At 34.4% G+C, this 22,248-nt stretch overlaps 1 protein-coding gene across 2 annotated transcripts in view; it reads right to left on the bottom strand.

Annotated features, from left to right (window-relative positions):
* Positions 1-22,248, bottom strand: part of CSMD3 (CUB and Sushi multiple domains 3) — a 1,254,780-nt gene that overhangs the window by 634,913 nt on the left and 597,619 nt on the right. The window lies entirely within an intron of this gene.

A 22,248-nucleotide genomic window follows, 5' to 3' on the forward strand; every position in this document is an offset into this window, starting at 1 on the left:
CCAGCTTTGATCCGTTGCTGGCGATGGGCTGCGCTCCTTTGCAGGGGGAGATGCGCTCTTATTTTTTGAATTCCCAGCTTTTCTGCCCTGCTTTTACAATCCCACCTGTTTGTTTTCTATACTTTTATATTGGATTTGGCCTTTTAGCCACAGGTCTTTAGACAGTGAGGAACTACCTGTAGATATAATGGAGAAGCTAGTGTATCACTTAGGGAGTCTGGACCTATCTTTGTATGTAGTAAATGGCTGAAATTTTAGGTTTTCTCTATTCATGTAGGTAAAAAGTGTGTTTTACGTAAGTATTTTTTCCAAAGTGAATGCGGGAGAAGAAAGATGGATCTGGAGAGGTATTTGATAACCAAAGGGGAAAATATGGCAGATGCTATTGATTGCTTACCCAATAGCCACCTTCCTTATTTGCCCTTGACCTTTTCTTCTCAACAGGACATATATTTTGTTCCCATGTATCCTTTTCTGTACATCCTAATGCTCAGGGACTGCTAATCCAATTCTGAATCTCCTGAGATGGGTACTAATCACTCTATGTCCCATTCCATTTGTCAGTGATTAGATAATACATATTTGACCTAATTCTGGCCACTGAAAGATGATTAGCAATTTGCTGAGGAGCTTTTGCAAAATGATTTCTTCGTTTTCAAAAAGTAAAAAAAATTAGTCTACTTTGTGGTAATTCTATCTGAATGTATTGAGCTATTACAGCCATCTCACAATACGTAGTTTGAAGACAAAGCCAAACTACATATTGAGATATCCAGAACCTAGGAATGATGTTTTTCTGTGTGTGAGGGGCTTGCATGCTTCTGGTCAGTATGCTTTTTAAGTAATGCATTTTCTTATTATTTAAGTCATTCGACTTGAGGTTTCCCATATGTAAACTGAAGACATTCCAATGAATAAATAGTTTTAATAAATTCTCAGTTTAAAGGAATGTTTTGCCCAAGTAATTTTCCTATGTTTATTTGGCTACTGGTGATGAAACTAAACTTCAGGTTTTCTTGACGATAGTAGTTATCTGCTTAAACATCATCCTATTCTACGTTAACAAAGTTCTGAAATTTGGAAAATACTTTCTGTGTATCCCAAATACCTCATATCATGTTGTTATCATAATATAGTTCATAAATATGTTCTTTGATGTTTGCCATATGCCTCATGTATTAAATAGTGATGGCAGGGAGAGACAATTTCTGAAAGCTAACAACTAATAAATATTACAGCAATTCCTTGGGAAAAATATAGAAAGCATCTATTGATATAAGTTATTTTGTGTTCCATGGTAAAGTCTGTATTTTTTAATTCAAAATAATTCTGGAAGCTGAAGAAATTTCACAATATTAGTCATTTTTAGTTTACATAATTAGTACAACATTCAAATTAGCCTTTGATGATGTTTAACCAAACAAATTAATGATGCTTTAACTAATGCCAATACAAATACCAAGCTATATTCATTAATGAGACAGGATAATATAGATAAGTCCACGGGAAAAGCCTGGGATTATAGCCCCATTTCTCTCAAAAAATGTTATATTGTCTTGAGCAATTCTGTAACATATACAAAATAGTGTTTATAATTCACATTTTAAGGTTGAAATATGTATTACAATAACCAAAGATTATAAAATAATACATAGGATGCTTGATATATAGTAGGGCCTCATAAATGGTAGTTGTTATTAGCTATGTCAATTATCTTAAAATAGGTGTTCACATCTATTCACAACGAATCTTGAGGATGAAGTTCTTTTATCAGCAATCCCATTTGATTCCAAGATAAGAGTTTTTCCCCCAAACTCTATGCTGCTAAAAATTTACCTTTCCTGGGAGCAGCTTTTCTCCATTATGATTATTTCAGAATGGCAAGAAGTCATTCTAATATTAACAACTATTTTTGCTACCCAGTGTGGAAATCAGAATGCATTATATATGTATAATTACAAACTATAAAAACTTCAATTAATCTTAAGGTATGCAAATACCATGTTACACAATCAACTTGACATCTAATTAAAGCACTTCTTTCTTCATATACTTTCTATACCTTGGCAATCATAGTCCAATGAGGGAAACGTAACATAAGCAAGATGAATACAATACCCTGTGTTGACTGCTTTGAGATACGAACACACTGGGTTATATTAGCAGAGATGACAGTCACTCAATCCAGTTGGAGAGTAAAGAGGAAATAATCCCTTGAGATGGAAAACCCCAGACACTGCCAACGAAGGTGGAGGTGGGAACTGGGAAAGAACATTCTAGGGAAGAATGTGAAATATGGCAAAGTGAAAAACATATTATTTTTGTTTCTGAAACATGAACTGTGAGGCAAAAAATGATGAGAAGGAACACTAGAAATGAAGGCAGAAAACAGACCATGTTAAGGACTTTGAACTTAAGTCCATACATATAGAAGTATATGAAAAGCAGCAAATTACGATTTTGAACAAAGTTGAAAGGGTTATATTTAATTTTTTACATGCTCACTTTGGCAGCAGGAACAATCTGGATTTGAAGGATAACAGGGCAGAGTTAGACAGATTGAGGACCTAAACTTGGGCTGTGGAAGTAGGGATGGAGAAGAGTGGATTCAGTTAAGGTTTCTTTGCTCCAAATTAAAATAGTTATAAAAGTTTTTTTTTTCCTTTTTCTCCATACATTTGAAAGCATTATTCAAAGGCACACATAAAAATCATGCCTTGGCAGGACTGTCTTATCAAATGTTATTGCTTATAAATGTCTAATTTAGAGAGAGCAGAATATGGAGTACCTTTATTAAAAAATCATGTAATTCAGAATAGTCCTAAAACTTGGTTGCTTTTGTGACATGTATTATAAATGACATACATTTCACATGCATATGGACAATTAATGTTAATGATATCCAAATAATAATCAGCCTAAAGTAGCTATTTAAAAATAAATATACAAAGGTAAACTTATATGAAATTTGTGAAACAGGTAAATATTATATGATATAAAATGCTTAAAGTATGACACATGAAAATTCCTTATTTATTCATTTGAAAGCAATATCATTTTAGAGAAAAGAATGCATATCTCATTCTAGAAGAATTATGAACTGTAATATTTAATATTTTACTTACATATTTTATTACAGAATATGTATCCCAAGACTCTAGGCTAGACCATTCAACAGTGAGAAGTGCCACCTCAGGGAATTCTCTAGGCTCATCCAATTTGCTGCCAGTATCAGGTTAACAGTTTCAATTCTTGCAAGGGATCATATCTTAGAGACGGGTGGAGGAGAGTCTGGGGACACCGAGAACTATTGACGGAGTGATGAAAGCTTTTAGCTTTGTTTTATTTTTCTATGCCTTTAATATCTGTACACTGGTCTTCTCCTTTAGGGAATTCCTGGTATGCAACAATGACAGATTAAATAAAGGACTACAAATGTTTCACTGAAGGGAAAAAGCTACATAAAATGAAAAATTCATCAAATATTAAATTCGTAACACAACAGTACAAAACCATTGGTTCTTTTGCATCATTTATTCATGCTTAGCTACTGGAGGATATAATTTAAATTCCATAATACATATAAATGATCAACTTGAATTTACAGATTTTGAGGAAAATCCTTGCAGATAACATTCTTGGTTTTAAGAGACTATTCATTACAAATTTGTGAAAGTTAGGTCATATATATCCAAAATATTGTGAAAAACAGATATGTATGAGGTTAATTAAAATAAATTTGCTAAGAAGGACTCTTTTCCTAGTTTTTGTCCCTTATTAAAAACGGGGTCATCATGGTCTAGGATACCTCTCTTTTCATTTATTTATCTGTATCTATTTTAATATAAAAAATCTTTGACTCCAGACTTTGAGAAAATGAAAGGTTTGTTCAAAATGATTAGACACACAACTATAGTAGTGATATACAGATATTTATATACTTTCATACATAACGAACTGTGCAATGAGTTTTAATTCCAGCCTCAGTTTATCCTTGTTATTTTTCTTATGACGCCAAAAAGAAAGGATGTAAGATACCAGCTTCTCAATTCATGGTCTTTACTGCTAACTTTACTTTTTTTTATGTAATTTCTTTTTTTTTATATATATTATACTTTAAGTTCTGGGGTACATGTGCACAATGAGCAGGTTTGTTACATATGTATACATGTGCCATGTTGGTGTGCTGCATCCATTAACTCGTGACTTACATTAGGTATATCTCCTAATGCTATCCCCACTTCCCTCTCCTCACAATAGGTCCCACTGTGTGATGTTCCCCTTCCTGTGTCCAAGTGATCTCATTGTTCAATTCCCACCGATGAGTGAGAACATGTGGTATTTGGTTTTCTGTTCTTGCAATAGTTTGCTGAGAATGATGGTTTCCAGCTGCATCCATGTTCCTACAAAGGACACGAAGTTATCCTTTTTTATGGCTACACAGTATTCCATGGTGTATACGTGCCACATTTTCTTAATCCAGTCTGTCACTGATGGACATTTGGGTTGATTCCAAGTCTTTGCTGTTGTGAATAGTACCACAATAAACATACGTGTGCATGTGTCTTTATAGCAGCATGATTTATACTCCTTTGTATCCTCACATCCTCTAGTATCCAGAACCTATAAAGAACTTAATAAAATTTACAAGAAAAATCAAACAACCCCATCAAAAAGTGGGCAAAGGATATGAACAGACACTTCTCAAAAGAAGACATTCATACAGCCAACAGACACATGAAAAAATGCTCATCATCACTCGCCATCAGAGAAATGCAAATCAAAACCACGATGAGATACCATCTCACACCAGTTAGAATGGCAATCATTAAAAAATCAGGAAACAACAAGTGCTGAAGAGGATGTGGAGAAATAGGAACACTTTTACACTGTTGGTCGGACTGTAAACTAGTTCAAATATTGTCATAAACAGTGTGCGATTCCTCAAGGATCTACAACTAGAAATACCATTTGACCCAGCCATCCCACTACTGGTGATATACCCAAAGATTTTAAGTCATGCTGCTATAAAGACACATGCACACGTATGTTTATTGCAGCACTATTCACAATAGCAAAGACTTAGAATTAACCCAAATGTCCATCAATGACAGACTGGATTAAGGAAATGTAGCTCATATACACCATGGAATACTATGCAGCCATAAAAAATTATGAGTTCGTGTCCTTTGTAGGGACATGGATGCAGCTGGAAACCATCATTCTCAGCAAACTATCACAAGAACAGAAAACCAAATACCTCATGTTCTCACTCATAGGTGGGAATTGAACAATGAGATCACTTGGACACAGGAAGGGGATCATCACACACTGGGTCCTATTGTGGGTGAGGGGGAGGGATAGCATTAGGAGATATACCTAATGTAAATGATGAGTTAATGGATGCAGCACACCAACATGGCACATGTATACAAATGTAACAAACCTGCACGTTGTTCACATGTACCCTAGAACTTAAAGTATAATTTAAAAAAAAAAAGAAAAAGAAATCAAGGCAAGATGATAGAGAGTGGTGGAGGTGTTCAGTGATAGAGGAGGTGAGGGTGAGGAACTTGAGAGAAATCTGAATGAAAAGAGGAATTATTTAGATATCACATTTATCAGTGGTTTCTCATTCTATGTTTGAATAACTCTCAGAGGACCCTCTACTATCTGACCTTTCTTTAGTTCTACAGTCTCCATGTTGTCCATTCTCCTCTTTACCCACTATGCCAAGGGCCCCTGTCATCTTTTTAGTTTCTAGATGACATCAGGGCCATAAAAATCCTTTATGAGGACTAATTCTGTCTCAGACATTCTTCTCTCTGCATTGCCAGTTCCTTGTCATTCCATAATATTGGCTTAAAAATCATCTGCTCAGAAAACTATTTTTGACATTTCTAAGGGGCTTCCTCTTTATTACATTAAGGGTGATTTCTTTACATTATGATTATTTATTTCTGTGTTTATCATTTTATTGTCTATTTAAAGTGCTAACTAGAAGCTTCCTGATGTTAGCACTTGTCTTTTAAAAAAATTGATTGCAGTCCCAGGTTCTACACTGTAAAAATGTAGGATTTCCCAGGTAATGTCTAGCTAAGAGTTACAGTATTGGTATTCATCTGAACACTCTAAGGCACATGAGGTGTTTTATGCCTGTCCTTGGATGTTAGAGATTATCACAGCCTGATAATGTATAGGGTGAATACAGAAGAGGTCTTAACAGGAAAAAAAAAAAAAGATGGAGCTACTACATCCTATCTCTGCAGACGTTGCTCCCTTCAGTGCTTACCCCTAGTATCATTGATGTGGGTGACTTTGCTATTACGTCAGAACGGGTTAAAATTCAAAGCAGATATGTAATGCTGAACAAACAAATTACACAAATTTTTATACTTTGATATGTATATTATGTGATTCTTGCTGTGAGAGGGCAATTAAATCATCCCAATGACTCTTTCACATTGGATAGAGATTCCAGGAGACCAAAAAGCTGTAATACTAAGAAGGGCAAGCGCTGTGGGTAACACAGGTATAATATCACATCCCTCCTCTCTCTTCACCACCCAGCTGCAGCTATTCTTGAGGTGTTAGGTAGCTGGGGTAGGAAACAATGTTCTAGAAGGTTGAGCACGGCTCCCACTAACTCTAAGGTTGTCATTAAGATAATTTTCCATTCTGCTGCAAAACATCTCAGTGACAGAAAGCAAAAGCTCACAGCTCTTGCCATTTTCTTCTTCAGGCTCTCTTGGCAGCAGCCTATTCTGACTTAGAAGCATCTGCTGATGGTTTCCGATGACTAACATCAGCAGGGAGTCTCCACAAGAATATTTCAAGATCTGAAATGCATGAGAATGTGTGTTATCTGCACAGCAGGAAACTAAGCTCAAACATTGGTGGAGGCATTATACCCATCTCGCTCTGGAAATGTATTAGTGTTGGTTGTGGTGGTGGTAGTTGCAGTAGTAGTTATAATAGTAATATTATTAGCACTAACATTTTGAACATCTACATTCCAGGCCCTGTTTTAAGTACATATCTCATATTATCCTTTCAAGAGTCATAAGAAATTAAATTATTGAGACCACAGAAGCCCAGATAAGTTTTTGGTGGTGATCTGTGATTCATTGCACAATTATGCAGCGTCTATATTTATGTACAACTAGGTACTTTTTATATTTGTGTATTAGTATGTGAGGAATTTTAGCATCAAAAATATAAAATATAGAAAAGACATACAATAAATATTTGCTATTTATTCCTAATTATTCAATGAGTGGTACCACATCTTCAAGAGAATATAAAATACTGAAAGTCAATGACTATTATTGTAAGTATTAAACTCTTATGATGTTAAAAAAAAACTATGTTGATTCAAGATGTTAAAATGAATCTGCCTCTAACTTTAGTAAAATTGCAATCTATAATTTTATACATGCAATTTTGGAATTAACTAAAATATATGTGATGAAAAAAGAAGTTGCTAAAATATTAGTTTAAGAATAAAATAAACATAAATACTTTCTAGAAGAAACATCAATTCTATCCAAAAAGAGAGATTTTATGTTTGGTTTCTTTATACTTCTCTGTGCTTTCATTTACAAAAACATTGATTAGAAGAATGATGATCCCACTAGATACTATCGTTTGAATGTCTCCCCTCAAAAATTCAGATATTATTAATGTGATAGTATGAAAGGTGGCAGCTTCAAGAGGTGATGTGCCATGAGGGCTTCTCCCTCGTAAATGGGAATTAGATGCTTATAAAAGAGGCAGCATTAAGCTCCCTTGTCTTTCTCACTTTCCATGTGAGGACACAGTGTCTTCTGCTGTCCAATTTCCTTGTTACTCCTCATTGCCACCTGCGATAGACAGAATACCTAATTAAAGACGTCCACTCCCTCATCCAAAAAAAGCTGTGAATATATTACCAGACATGTTAAAAGGGACTTCTTGAAGTTGTGATTCAATTTAAGAATCTTGAGATGAAAGGTTTATTCTGGATTTCTAGAGTGGGCCAAATCTATTCAAACAAGTCTTAAAATTAGAGGAAGAAGTCAGAAGAATGTGCAAATGTGACATCAAAGGACTAGACACATCTTTGCTGGATTTGAAGATAGAGGAAGAAGACTGGGAATGGCCCTCAGGTAAGAGCCAAAAAAAATGAGGATCTTGAGGAACTACAAGGAACTGAATTCTGCCAACAAGATCAATTAACAGGAAACATTCTTTCCCAGATTTTCCAAAAAGGAATATGGTGTGCTGACAACTTAGTTTTATTGCAATGAGCCCCATGCTGGACTGCTGACCCACAGAATTATAAAATAATGAATGTTTTTATTTATATTAATATTATTAATATTTGTTTTAAGCCACTAAGTTTACAGTAATGTGTTACAGCAACAATAGAACTGTCACTTTTATAACTGCATCCAGACTTCATCATTCTTATTTCATTTAATAAAGCCACTGGCTCACCCTGCAAATTTACATAAGTCACTTAAGTTTTCCAAACTTGTTTCTGCACCTAAACAATATATACAATAATATTAACTACTTTATACAATTAATAGGAGGATTAAGTGAGAAGATACATAAAAATAGCTTAGGACAGTGCCTGTCACATACACTCAATTCATCTACAATTTAATATAATAAATTTAAAAAATCAGTAACAGTAATAAAATTATGAGTTTTATCCTAATATCTTTTCTCTAACTAGCTAGTACTTAAATGGGAATATTCTTTGTTCACTCCTCAATTTTGGACTAAATATGTGTAACAGAGGTTGTCATATATTTCCCAAACATCCAGGTACCCCTTCTCCTACCATAGTATAATTCCTAGCTGTTAGCAAGTTGTCCTTAGTAAAGACTGTTTTCCATTCTTTTTTGTAGCTGAGTATAAGAATGTTGTTAGATTATTGCAAAAATAAGATATAAATGGAAATGTTTTGAAGCAACATCAAGAAATATTTCTTAAGAGATAGTTTACATTTGTCCTTTGTTTTCCTTATTTATCACTTCCCCCAACCTGCTTTCTAGATGGGTTAGACACCATGTTGGAACCTAAGAAAAAGACCACAAATTGGGAACGGTAGGATAGTGAGTTAGCCTATGACCCTGAGAAATTTCTGGAGCTGAGACACCATTAGTCTTGGACCAGATACATATCTTGTTTAAGTCTCTGTTATGCTTTTTCTGTCACTGACATCCAAACCTAATAATTGGAAAGCCTGTGTATCTTGGTTGTTTTAATTAAGGCCTTCTTTGCCCAGTTTCTCTTTTTCCTCCCCTATGTCGACCCCAAAAAGACTGTATTTGGTTTGTATAAGTACATTGATTGCCATAACTTATTTGAATTCCTTACTATTTATGTCAAATTATTGTTCAACACAGCTCTGATTATGCATATCATTCCAGTATAATCATAATATTGAGATTAAAGTGGTGGGTATAACCAATGGTTAGTAGTTGGAAGAGTAGTGGAAAAAATACAAACAAAAATGCTTTGTAATTGCATATTTAGCCTATTTTGTTGGTAAGAACCAGAGACATTCCTAGAAAAAGCTGAAAAACATGGAAATAAGCAACTATTTTGTCTAGGAATAATTACTCAGTTATTTCAATAAATAATCCTTAGAAAAATGCCCACATGACAGTTACTTCATTCGATATAAGGATGCATGGACTGAAGAAATGGTTTTTGTCCTTAAGGGTTAAACTAAGGAAAATAAGTGCACAAACTTGTAAGTACAATGTAATGTGACAACACATGGGTCAGTTATGCAGAGTAAGTTTTCCTAATCTAGGAGGGAAGACAGGACAGGCTTCTAGGAAAAGGTAAAAGATTACTTGAGTCCTAGAAGATGCCATTAATAAACAGGGTCACGAGGCTGGAGATGTGTAAACAAAGTGAGAAAGTATATTCCCTACAGAAGGAGTGGCTTATCCCCAAACCATAGGGTCCTGGAAGTGCTTTGGGGGCTAAATAGAGTGTTGAAGTATGAGTCTAAAAATACAAGAGTAGTTTAGGTGTCCACAGCTTCCTCTATAAAGCTATGGAGAACCATTTAAATATTTTACAAAGAAGACAACATTATTTCATCTCAGAATAAAACATCACACTGAATTTTTTGTAAAGTAACAGGCTTGGAGTAAGCAGAAAAATGAGATGAAGATTCACTAATTGGAAAGCTGGTTAGTAATCCAAAGGAGAATAATGGAAACCTGAGTGAGAGGGAGTTAAACAACCTTAAGGCATACTAATTAACTATAATGAATTCACTGGACTTAGTATTTAGATATGTGAAGGAAAAGGAGAAGAATGTAAAATGAAAAATGTTTGAATTCTTAATATAGAGGAACACTAATATTTAAGGATAAGGTCACTAGCAAAAGCCTGGAAACGTAGGGGGAAATTCAGGAAAACAGAATTAAGAGGCCGAGGAGGATAAAGTTTCAAGCAGTAGGAAGTAGTCAATAATATCACTCACTCTATATACTTTATGCCTTTCTTTTACTTAGTTTATTATTTTAAAATGTTTTCATTATAAAATGAAGCATATGTATTATTCGATACAGAATTTTTTGTTTGTACAAAATTAAAGGGGAAAATGCATGTAATCTTATATACAGAGATAATTCTTTTTAACATTTAAAAAAAGAAATTTTCTTTTACTCTTTCTTTCTCTTTCTTTTTCTTTCTTTCTTTCTTTTTTCTTTTCCTTTCCTTTCCTTTTCTTTCCTTTTCTTTCTTTCTCCCTTCCTTCCTTCCTCCCCTTCCTTCCTTCCTCCTTCTTTCCTTCCTTCGTTCCTCCTCCTTCTTTCCTTCCTTCCTTCCTTCCTGCCTTCCTTCCTTCCTTCCTTTTTCTTTCCCTTTATAAATATACTTTTTAATTTTCTTGAGATAGGGTCTTGCTCTGTCACCCAGGCTGGAATGCAGTGGCAGGGTTATAGCTCATGCATCCTTAAACTCCTGGGCTCAAGTGATCCTTCCACCCCAGCCTCCTGATTAGCTGGGAGTAAAGACATGTGCCAGCCTGCCCACCTGGCTAATTTTTAAAAATTGTTTTGTAGAAAAAGGGTCTTGCTATGTTGCCCAGGATGGTCTCAAATTCCTGGCCTCAAGTGATCCTCTCACTTTGGCTTCCCAAAGTAGCTCCCAGATATGAGTCACTGCATCTAGCCTCATTTTTTCTTTATTGGTATGTATTTATCTTTATTTTGTATTATTTTTATTGTTTTATTTTTATTTATTGATATTTATTATTTTTATTTTTTATTATTTTTATTATTTTATTTTTATTTCTTAACATTTAATTTTATTGTACTTGCACAGAGTAACTCACTTTAAATAAAATATTTCAACTAAATAAACCATTTGAACAACAAAAAAAATAAGTACTATTGGCAGGGGCTAGGAATAGTTAAGGATATGTTATACCGGTATGGTTCACTTAGGAGGAGGGGAAGAAAAGATCGGCACTTTTGAAGTTGTGCTGCCAAGCCTGGGTGTTCTATAAATAGTGACCAGAGCTACTTTTATTGGCTTGGGGAACCTTCTAGTTGTTTTTTAAAATTTCCATCTAATTGTTTTGTATCAAGACCTTCAGTCTACTACTAGGTTCTTTCTGAATCATGCTTTGTTAAGACTGGCAACCTGGCTTTAATTTCAGTTTATCCCTGCTGCCTCAGGTTTGCTCTTGTTAGTTCCTACTCCATTATAGTAGATACTGTCAGTGCTCCAGGTGATCAATAATCCTCTTGGATGCGTCTTGCCTTTCCTGTTATCTGTTCATTATCTTGCATATACTATGCATTTGTCTCTAATGTATATAGCTATCGAGTCTTCTGGAGATTGCTTTCAGGCTACAGGAGCCTACTTGGTCCACACATGAGCCCTGAAAGATCTGGGTATCACTTACCCTATGATCACGGGGTGCAGAAGTATGAGACCCCAGCTACTTTGCCTTGAGTTGGGATAAACTATCAGGTGTAATTTACACTGCATAAGATCCAGCGGAGGCTTGGATTTCGTCTGAAATTGCACCTTGCTTAACTTCCTTCTTATCCTGCCTCTCTCACTCCCTTAATAGTTTCTCCTGGGTGCACTTTCTTAATGAATCAGCAACATATAATTCCTTGTCTTGGGCCTGCTTTTTCAGGAACATAAATGAAGACAGCTCTAGTCTGCAGAAAAGTGACTTTCTATGCCTGGCTGAGGTTTCAGACCTGGCACTGAAGCTTGGCACAGGTACCAAATCTCCAAATATTTGGCACAAAGAACTAGTGCCTATAAATGGGCTGACTAAATGAAGTGGCAAAAGGCTATCTCTAAAGAAGGAAAAGTGACAATAATTGTTCAGAAGAGTGTTACAGGTGGATTCAAGAGTGTATTCTGATGCCTGAAGAGTTTATGGGGAGGAAGATTAAGATTGTATTTAATGGATCTAAAGAAAACCATAGGCTTAAATGTATTGAACGTACCAAAGTAATATTTCACAGTTTAATTATTTTACCTTCGTTATAAATTGGAGCTTCACTACTTTTTTTTTTAAATAAGTAAAAGAATGGAATGGTCTGTCTGAAAAGGAACTTCATCTCCTACTAGAAAAGGCTGTCCTTCTTTACATGAATTTAAGTTTGGGGTAAGTGTTCACAGAGCAGAGAAAAACTCACTTATTACTTCACTTCAACAGAAATCAAATCTATGTTTCAGAATGATATGAAATGTTGTAATGAAGTTTTATCAGAACTATATGAAAAATCCAGTAACTATGCCTTATGGTAGCTCTAGAGAAAATAATATGCAAGTACAAATATTACTTAATATAACTGTAGTTAGCATTTATTTATAAAGCAGTACAAATACCAACAAAATATTTGCTATTCATTGTGCATTCATCTTAGACTGTGCTGTATCAAAGCACCTAGTAATTTCCAAATAATATATACTGCTTATTCATATTAATTAATTATTTTAATAACTGGTCACCCACTATGAACTAGGTACTATGCTTATGCTTACACATCCTTAATTACTCAATATATCTCAATATACATATAATGGTCTGTCTGATAATGTCATTCACTAAAAGTCATCTTTGGAATAAGGGATTGTATGAAAAACAAGCATATATAATTCCTTAAACTTACAAGATAATTTCTAATGTACAAAGTGCTGTTTGATTTATTAACTTGTGTGACACTTCAAGACTCCTATGACATGGTGAGGTATGAATGATTACTCCTGATTTAAAGATGAGAAAACTGAGATTCAGAGAGGTGAAATGATCTACACAACAATTCAGGGCTTTTGACTCAGGTTCACATTCTATCCATGCCTTATTCCACAAAAGGAACGCATTTATAAGTAGAGTGGGAAGCTCCAGAGTGAATTTTTAAATATGTACACTTAAAATCATACCAGTCCCTATACCTCCTTCATTAATTCACCTTGGTCATGGTAAGCCCTATTCTCTAAATCTTAAGATCCAAAAGTGATATGAGGCAAATGTAAAACAAAGTAAATAGCCATAGTTTTAAAATACAAATCTAATATGTGTTTTTGTCTAGTGTTATGCAACACTTTTTAAAGCCATAGTCAATACTTATTCTTTTGATGATATATTTTATTTCTTCTGACAATGAAGACTTCTGTTAAGTTAGTGAAGAGTTATAATCTGAACTGAAGTCAACCTCATATGCCTGTCTTTATTCTCTGTGAATTATATTCTTCTATGCCTGGTTAATTTAATCTTTTATTACTTGCCTCTCAATGAATTGTATTTTCTTCGTTGTGAGATTTGCTGATATCCTGGAGTCATCAAAATTATCCTCATAACAATAACTCAGTATTGATAAAAGTATATTACATTTAAAGAGAGCAGGGGGTGATCTAAAAGCCATAAAGAATTATGCTCCTCTGCATTTTCAGTTTAGTTATTTACATTAAATGGAAGAATTGTCTAACTAAAATCATTATAATTTTACTATAATTTACATGTTTATATTGGAAGAATCACATCTCAAAAATCTATGAGCAACCTAACAAAGTAAAGGTAGCTAACACTAGCATGTGTTTTAATCAGCTAGATTTTCTCCAACCAGATATGGATAAAAATAGAAGAAATAAGCATATTATCAATTTTCAGGCTATAGTGGAATGTGCTAGAATTATTCTAGAAGCAAATTGGAGTGTTAAATATTACATTAGACTCTGTTTATACTAGATGAGGAGATTAAAAACAAAATGATATATATCATTATCTCCCTGTCTCAGAGGTTTTGGTGAGAAATAACAGAAAACCATTTTGGCTGGCTTAAGTAAAATATGTATTTTCAGTTATGAATGTTGGTTGATAGTTAATTTATGTTAATGAGTAAAACATAACTATAAAAATGAATACATATGTTAAAACATCATTTGTTTGTCCATGATGTGAAAGACTTCATTACTGAATCAGATCATAGTTTTTGAATACTGGAAGAATATTTCCTCAAATGTTTTGTGCCATTCACAATGTAATCACTACAGACTCAATACACTTCAAAATTGAACCTTTAGTATCAGCATTTTCTTTTTCACTTTCTATATCTACACAATGAAGAAAAGTTCTGATTTATTCAATTTGCCTATTTCTATAGTGTAAATCATACCACTATGTCCAAACTGAAGCTGCCAAAGAGACTGAATACAGATTGGGGAATAGATGTATAGTATTTCATGATTATATAGTAGCTCCAGCATATGGTCAAAATAGATTTAAATAACCTCGTGGGCATAGCTAATAGTAAAGACTAGCAAGAGATTATGAAATAATGAGTTTTGTGTAATTATTATTTTTGTTTTTAATATAACATTATATTTTAGTCCAGATGATTTCACTTTTATTATTGGATATGCTTAACAACCAGCTTGTTATATTCCTTATAATTACATTAGCAGCTCTCAACAGCTGATAAAAGTTACTTCCAGCATACCACTGTATGGGATCTTCTTGGAAAATGAAGGTGGAAGGGTTAGGGACAGCGTAACTTTGACTGAAGTCCCCTTCAGGACCACCCAGAATGGCAGAAAGATAGTTTTTCGGCTTTTAAAAATTATGGAGAGCAGATGGAATCTGTGTAAGCAAAAAAACTAACATGGATTCAAGTCTACTACAGGCCCAGTTTCACCTTTTTCTTCTCACTCTTCCCCCTGATAATCTACCTGAGTACAATGTAAAATCCATGAGGGATAAAATTGTGTTATAAACGATATAAGGGAATTGTGATAAAAAGGACCTTTGAGCCAGGCACGGTGGTTCACCTCTGTAATCCCAGCACTTTGGGAGGCCGAGGCGGGCATATCACAAGGTCGGGAGTTCAAGATCAGCCTGGCCAACATGGTGAAACCCATGTCTACTAAAAATGCAAAAATTAGCCGGGTGTAGTGGTGTGTGCCTGTAATCCCTGCTACTCAGGAGGCTGAGGCAGGAGAATTGCTTGAACCTGGGAGGCGAAGGTTGCAGTGAGCCAAGATGGTGCCATTGCACTCCAGCCTAGGTGACGTGGTGAGACTCCATCCCCCCCCCAAAAAAAAAGAAAAGAAAAAAAAAGGAACTTTGAATCTTCAGCTTCAAGGACTACACCTGGGATTAGTAGCTTTATAAAAATACATGTTTATTTGAATGAATAAATAAGCAAGCATTCCCTAGTAGAAAGGAAGTCTCAATGATAGAAACAGTTGTAAAATTTAGGAGGACACCTATTAGATAAATGACAACAAGGAGATGGCAATAAAGGAAGAGAAAGGTTATATTGAGAAGATTGGTTCAGGGGTCAACAGAGCAGTGAGGGAGCCAGGAGCAGCAAGTCAGACAATTTGCTTAGAGAAGTTATTTTGGTGGGTTTCAAAGATCCAGAAAGGAGGGTATGGATCAGCAATAGGACTTCAGTCCCTGAAAAATGGACTAATGATGACAAGGCAAGATCCCAATCTAACAACTAAAGATAATAGAATGGACACATGGGTAGAAAACAGGACAGATTTTCAATCACTAGCACTAAACTTAAACACTCAAAAATAAATCCCAAACTTAATTTTCATTTTAGGGCATGTGATGGGATTAAAGTTAAGGGTGACTTCAAGCTGAGTTCTAGAATATCAGTTTAGGACTGAAATTTTGATTTTTTTGTTTTCCTGCAAAAGTCAACCTAGTTGAAAAAAGTGGATTCAATCATATAGTAAGAAGGACTGGACACAGAATATAAGAAAGGGACTGCATGTTTCTCTCATTTGTTTGTTCTTTTTTTAAAGGCAAATACACTTGAGTAATTCTGATCACTATATTTTATTTTAATCAGTGCTTTCCAATCTTGAATACGAAAAGCACTTTGTAAGTAATACAAAGGAAATACGAAGGAAAATAATTAATGGGACACTCACATGAGATAGAGTTGTTCATTTATCATCAATTAAGAAAAAATAGGTCAGGGGCAGTGGCTCATGCCTAGAATCCCAGGACTTTGGGAGGCCAAGGTGGGTGGATCGCGAGGTCAGGAAATGGAGATCATCCTGTCTAACATGGTGAAACCCTGTCTCTTCTAAAAATACAAAAAAATTAGCCAGGCATGGTGGCTCACACCTGTAGTCCCAGCTACTCGGGAGGCTGAGGCAGGAGAATGGCGTGAACCTGGGAGGCAGAACTTGCAGTGAACCGAGATCGCGCCACTGCACTCCAGCCTGGGTGACAGAGCGAGACTTCATCTCAAAAATAAATAAATAAATAAATACATACATACATAGAAAGTGTTGTTCTGATTATATTAATAACAAAAATACATTTTGCAATTTTTATTACTAATGTTACATTTTAAGTAGTAGTTCAGATATACTTGAGACACTTAATCTGATTCTTCCATGGATATTTGTTTCCTGGGTTGGGAACGAGCAGTCTTCAATTACATAAAAATGTAATATTAGAAGAAGTATACAGAAAAATATGCAAGAACATTTTCTATTAGGCATCCTATTTATTAGCTTTTGCCAGTCGCTCATCACTTCCTTTTTTTTTTTTCTTTTTCTCCAGACGGAGTCTGGCTCTGTTGGCATGATCTTGGCTCACTGCAACCTCCCCCTCCCGGGTTCAAGCAATTCTCCTGCCTCAGCCTCCCTAGCAGCTGGGATTACAGGTGCCTGCCACCGTGCCAGGCTAATTTTTGTATTTTTAGTAGAGCCAAGGTTTTGCCAATTTGTCAAGGCCGATCTCAAACTCCTGACCTCAGGTGATCTGTCATGCTCGGCATCCCAAAGTGTTCGGATTACTGGCATGAGCCACCACACCTGGCCGTTCATCCACTATGTATTTTAACTGTGGCTTTCCCTCTAAGACTTTCTTTGAGATCTTTCAGTCTCATGGTTTCAAATAACATCTATAGCTGATAATTTGCAAACTTCCACCTCTATCCTTTTAAAAAAGGATATCTAGATTTTATTTCCAACTTGATATACAATCTAACAGATACTTCAAATAAAACAAAGATAAACTTTTTTTTTTTCTCCCAGACTAGCTCCACCTGTAGCTTTTCCCTTTTACTTGAAATCAATGCTGTGCTAATTATTTATGTGCTGCCTCTTAGCTCTAGCCAACCCTTCTGTATTCTGCCCTTTGATATTTGGGTTGGAACACTGCACATTACAATTCTCAGATTATTTTTTTCTTTAGTGGCTGCCTAAACCTGCTAGCTCACATCCTTTCCTCAGAGGTCGATGAGGAACCATCATGAAAGATTTCCTCCTGTGAAATTTGAGCACAAGGTCTAGAATGTTTTTACTGCAAGCTCTTAGGTTCTGGTAATACCACAGTTTTTACTTTTCTTTCTAGATGAAAAAAGGATGGTATCTGTCTATAGAGTTGTTGCTTCTTCATTAATTTTTACTCTTTATGCATTACATATGCAATGCCTGTGTAACAATTACCCAAATTAAATGCCATTCATTTTAAATAGTAATATAGATTATATTTTTCTGACTAGACCTTGTCAGTGTAGTCATTCTTATCAAGAGTGAGTCTAAGACCTTCAAAAATGTGTTTTGTGGGAGTGGTATGCTTATTTTTTGGTCTTGTCAGAGCTTAGTTCTTGGACAGTAAAAAATGTCATATGCAATTACTTATCCTTCTGTGATTGAAACAGATTTTGAAAACAAAATTTGTGGGGAGAGGGCAAGGGGTTGCTGCACTTGATGGCTAACATATTGAAGACTACAAGGACAATGGAGGGAGATAGTGATTGATGACTGCATGGAAACCAGAAAGAGAAATTATAGCTCACATCATGGTCAGAAAACAATAGACCTTCTATGATGAACCTGTAGCACTGGGCAGGTATGGCTAAAACATACTCAAAATTTAATTATGCAAGTTACCTAATTACAATGTAATCTGAACTTACAGATTCACAAAGTTTCTTATGTGGAAACTACGGCATTAATTGAGAAGGAATGATCATGAAATTTAAAATAGAGACATTTGGATGCTCTGTGATAAAGTGCAGAATCTTAAAACCCAGTCTTTCAGAGTTATTTCTGCCAGTTTCTGCCATTCCATTTTTCCTTTCCCTGAAGTCCTAGCAAAAACTTCACCTGAGGCAATTGCCTTACAATGAGGCATTTATTCTCTTCAATACCCACCACCATCACCTTTCATTCTCCACACAGAACAATCAAATAGAACTCTCAGTGGTGATGGAAATGGTCAATATGGTAGCCACTAGCAATGTAAGGCTAATTTGAATTGTGATGTGATAAACTTGCTAAATACATTCTAGATTTCAAAGATTAAGAATAAAAAGAGAGATGATAAATTCTTGCATTAATTTTATGCCAAATACATGTTGAAATTATATCTGTGGTTAAATAAAATATACAATTAAAATTAATTTTATCTCTTAAAAATGTGGCTACTGAAAAATTCAAAATTAAGTATACAGCTCACATTCCATTTCTATCAGCTAGACCAATACCCTTCAAACTCTTGCTCACATAAATAAAAAGATTTTGGAAACTGTGCTTTCTCACAATTTTACATTGACATCTATTATTTAAAATTCTTAGTGTGAATAGATGCAAAGGATGCAATTTCTACTTTAATTTTGCAAGTATTTTAAATATAGTTTTCTCAAAATCTTGCATCATTAGCTAACTCAATTTATAGAAAATGTCCATGATATTTTATAAATGCAAAAACTATAAAATCAATCAGACAAATCACAAACTCTGTCTAAAAGTCAGACTTTTTGTCTTAATTAAAATTGACCTATAATGTCCTAACTATCATGAGTTCTATATAAGGATAAATAGACATACAAATAGTGGAACTGAAAAATAGATGAGTGGATGAATGACAATTAGATGATAGATGACAGGTAGATACATAACATACATGCTTGTATACATAAATAGATACATAGAGAAATAGATGATAGATACACAGATGCATAGATGCAGACATGGGCATTTCTATGAGTTTGTTGCTTGGTTAATATGATGTGATTCCCTTCAAATATGTCCTAGTGAAGCTTTTTGTTTCTTTGCTTTGTCTCAAGATCTGTCCCTCAGGAGCTATGAATCTGGGATTTCCTATTCTAATTCTCCAGAGTTTTATTTACACTCAAGCAATGTAACATATTAATATTCCAGCTCGAGAAGTAATATATGATTCTCTTTTGAAACTTGGAAAAACAGGTAGAAGAGGGAAAGTGATAAAGAAGAACAAACAGATTCAGGTATGTCTTCAGTCTTCATTTCACACATGGAGCTGATGTTGAATGTGCACATTAATGAAAGAAGAACAATTAATTCAAAGACTAGGTACATTTAAAGTACTAGTCTAATATTTTAACTTGCTGTTATGAAGAAACCCTCAAATATTTTCATCACTCAAATGCCATAATTAAAGGAAACATTTCCTTACAAAGCTTGTGGAAGGGGCATAAAGGAACATCAAAAATGTATATTAGTTTAGACTACAATGCTCAGTTATTACATTTTGTTTTCTGTGAACTTAATTGCAATGTTTGTAAACTGATTAGTAATAATGACTATAATTTAATGTTTAATGTTTTAGAATTAGACAGTCACCTATAAATTATTCAATCACACAATGAAATATAGAAGAAAATTATATGTAATGATAATTTTGGATTAATACATGTTAAGTCCAGTAAATAACAGGAAAGAAGTATGTTTCTTGAGGAGATGGCAGCATTTGGCAATAAAAATAGGTGTCATTTAAAGTGAACTTGCTTTGTATCAGGAACTTCACATGTTCCTTTCTGTATGACCTTACGATATGGTATTATGACCTCTAATCTATGAAAAAGAAACTGTGGTTGGGCTCTCATAGTGAGAGTAACAGCCTAGATTGAAACTTGTTTAATTAATTTAATGAAATTTTAAATCTCAGGTTACTTTTTCCATCAACCATGTACTTTTTTTGGTACATTTAGAATACCATAGTTGCTCAAATATACAGAAAATAATGAACAATAATTACTGAACAAATTATAAATGTAGAGGTATTAAGCACCTTGGTTAATTGGGATGTATGCAAACTAGTATAGCTGTGTGCTTATGATTTTTACCAACAATGTCCTTCTGAAAAGCGTTCCAAGGAGTAATCTATGAAAGCAAATACCTCTAACAGTGTTTTTAAAACTGTGTACTATAACCTGTTAGTGCATTATGAAATTAATTTAGTGGGACATAATCAATGTTTTAATAATAAACAGATTACAGTCGACTAGAATGGAAAATACAGGAGTACATTCATGTAAAGGAAAATGTTTCATATGTGTGAAACTGTGGTGTGTGTGGTGTGTGTGTGTGTGTGTGTGTTTGAACTGGGTCACAGGGTAAAATATAATTCTTACTGTGGCTCATGATGAATAATTCTTGTAAATCAATTTCTGTAAGACATCTTAAAAAAGAGTTAAGCTAACTGATCAAAATTAAATGTCTACATTAATCAATAAAAAAAAGCAAAGAACTGAAAGTAATTATGTTCTCCTAAGAAAATAATTTGCATTTTTTGGAGAAAAAGGAGAAATACATTTGAGTAGATTAGGTAATATAAACAAGTAGAAATGTGACAACCTCTGAAACTTCAGTTAATTCCCTAATGATAATGATTTAAAGTTAGCAAAGCAGACATCTTATAGAACATGTGATAATGCCACATTTTGATGACAGTTACGTGTAATTGCGAAGACAAAACAATATCTCTCTCTCCATGAAAGGTTAATTAAATGTGTTTATTCCATATTTTATAATGAATTAGCTGTGTCTATCTTAGAAAAATATATTTATACCTTACTGTGAGATAAGTCTTTGTACCTACACGTATCTAGTAAAGTACACAGCTCTGACCTTTGTTAACTATGTGATCTTCGACAAGTTATTTATGGGTTTGCTTAAATGCAGATAATAAAAGTATCTCTTTCGTGAGAGTCTTACAAGGAATAAATAATTCATAAAAAGTGCCAGAAAAAAACTGCTGAGAATAGTGTACAGCATGCTGCTAAGTGTTCAACAAATGTCAGTTTTCCAAGTACTTCATGTTTTTTTTTTGTTTTTTTGTTTTTTCTCAACAACCAATAATTTGCACAGAGAAAGAAATCAATAAATATTTGTTGCACTGAATTGAACTGACGACACAGGTTGGGTGGATAACATGATTTCCTTCATGCAACAGAGGGATTTGATTTAGAAATTTACTCAAGTTTATAGAGATAATTTGGGGCAGAGTAGGTTTCTGATCTAGTTCTTCTGATTTATAAATCAGGGCTCTTCTATGAAACAAATCTAACTGTCCCTGTGTTGAGTCTTAAACCAACTCTGCTGACCTTAGAATTAGGTTTCAAGAACTTGACAGGTGATCGCAAAAATTCCCAGGAGGCAATATGTACTTTAATAACAATGAATTAATAATGTATTTCAAGGCCTTATTAGCCTTACTAACAACTGTGTTTGCATTATCTTACTTATTTCTTACGATACTATAAAATACGTGTCTTTATTATTCACATTTCATAGATAAAGAAACAACATGATAGAGGTTAAATAACTTAAAGTTTTCTGAAACGTATACATCAGTATATGAAACACAATCTGGCCCAATTTCAAGAGCTCTACCACCAAACTTTAAAATCTAGCCCAAAGAAGCTATCACATAATCTGAAGATCTGAGAGAAATGATGAATTTTC

The sequence above is a fragment of the Colobus angolensis genome, unplaced genomic scaffold, assembly GCF_000951035.1.
Source record: "Colobus angolensis palliatus isolate OR3802 unplaced genomic scaffold, Cang.pa_1.0 Scaffold134, whole genome shotgun sequence".
Lineage (NCBI taxonomy): Eukaryota > Metazoa > Chordata > Mammalia > Primates > Cercopithecidae > Colobus > Colobus angolensis.